Source organism: Physeter macrocephalus, chromosome 13, assembly GCF_002837175.3.
Source record: "Physeter macrocephalus isolate SW-GA chromosome 13, ASM283717v5, whole genome shotgun sequence".
Classification (NCBI taxonomy): Eukaryota; Metazoa; Chordata; class Mammalia; order Artiodactyla; family Physeteridae; genus Physeter; species Physeter macrocephalus.
The window spans coordinates 3,409,528-3,411,441 of NC_041226.1; positions in this window are offsets into that span (position 1 = coordinate 3,409,528).

The following is a 1,914-nucleotide window of genomic DNA, read 5'->3' on the forward strand; positions in this document are numbered from 1 at the left end:
CTCTTGTTGCGGAGCGCAGGCTCCGGACGCGCAGGCTCAGTAGTTGTGGCTCACGGGCCCAGCCGCTCCGCGGCATGTGGGATCTTCCCGGACCGGGGCTCGAACCCGCGTCCCCCGCATCGGCAGGCGGACTCTCAACCACTGCGCCACCAGGGAAGCCCCCTGGGTACTTCCTTTCGTCAGAGAGGAGGGACGGAAAAAACCCACAGCTAAGAAGCTGGAAGGAGAGAGGGTCAGCACAGAAGCTATCCAGAGAGTTGGGTTGATATCTTTGCTCTGTGGACCTTTAACTTGATGTCGCCCTGCCACACAGCTGGCTTACAGTGTTCCTTCTGGTTTGCTTGGCTGGGTTTCCTGTCTCTACTTCGCCGGACACTATGATTCCCAAATAATAGAATGTACTGGTGCTGAGAGAGATCTTTGACAAAATTTCCGTCATAGAACTTGGTTCCATGACCTTGCTGATCTTCATTTTTCAAATCATACGATAGTTCTGCATTTTTAGGCCTCCAGAATTCTGTATATTTATGTCTTCCTGGCTATCTCAGAGTCATTCAGTGCTGCTCAAACCCTAGGTTAGTGTTATCTGTTGGTATTTTTGGTTGGTGATAGTGCATTGCCGTTCATGAATCCTACTTCTAGGGATGATATCTTGCTTTTTAAAAAAATTTTATATTGGATTTGATTTACAGTGTTGTGTTTGTTTCGGGAGTATAGCAAAGTGAATCAGTTATACATATACATATGTCTCTTCTCTTTGAGATTCTTTTCCCATATAGGTTATCACAGAACACTGAGTAGAGTTCCCTGTGCTATACAGTAGGTCCTTGTTGGTTATCTATTTTATATACGATAGTGTGTATATATTAACCCCAAACTCCTAGTTTATCCCTCCCCCAAATCTTGCCGTGTTTATGTGTTCTCAAGATCAAAATAAAGGTGCTCACCCAGGAAATAATCCAATCATGCATGCATTATGTACAAAACACACTTACTATAGAACTCAGCATCCTTCTTGAGTAGAAGGGTGAGGTAGGACCTCGGGGGAGAGAGAGAGAAGCAACCACAGCTCAGATGGTAAGTTTGTGCCTGGTTCAGACCACAAAGCGGGGCCGGCTTCGCGGCACGGCCAGCGTCACAGGGCCCCCGCCGGGCTAATGGTCCACCGTCACATCTTGAAATTGCTGATGTATTTTGAACAGGGAGCCCTGCATTTGTATTTTGTGCTGGGCCCTGCAGATTCTGGAGCCAGCCCCTGCTGCAGAGCTCAAGGTGCCAGGAATAACAGGAAAGGCCATCAGGGTCTCTCCTGCGAACAGTGTTGGCAGTGGCTCTTTGGGTCAAAGTGAGCCAGGACCACGGGGCGTGGCGCCCTGGGCTGCCCGCACCGTGGTCCTCTGAGATGAGCTTGGGGAGGGCCAGGGGCTGGCCAGACGGCTGGCCGAGCTCTCCCTTTGAGGCGGCGCCTGGCAACAGCTGCTCACCCTGCCCGGCTGAAGAATTTAGCTGCAAAAATCTAATTTGGAACTCCCTAATTAAGCTAATGAAGTCAAGCCATTTTAATCTGTTCTTGGTCCAGTCCTGTGTCTAGTCCCAGAGTAAATAGATGATTGTGACTTTGTGGCATATGTGTCCTTTTTTTTTTTTTTTTTTGATATATGAGCCAGGCAACATCTTGGTATGATTTTTTTTTTAAACTTTATGAAAGGAACTGATTTTCCTTAGCCTTGAATGTTTGAGATGAGGTGAAACCGTAATGCCTTTAAAATAAGTCAATCATGTTCTCATTTTACATTTACTGACAACTGCAAACCAGTTGTGCTGAAATAGTCCCTTAGTCCTGAAAGACCCTTGTGATCCTCAGGGTTTTCTTGTTTAAGGAACATTTATGAACCATACATGTCACTACACACA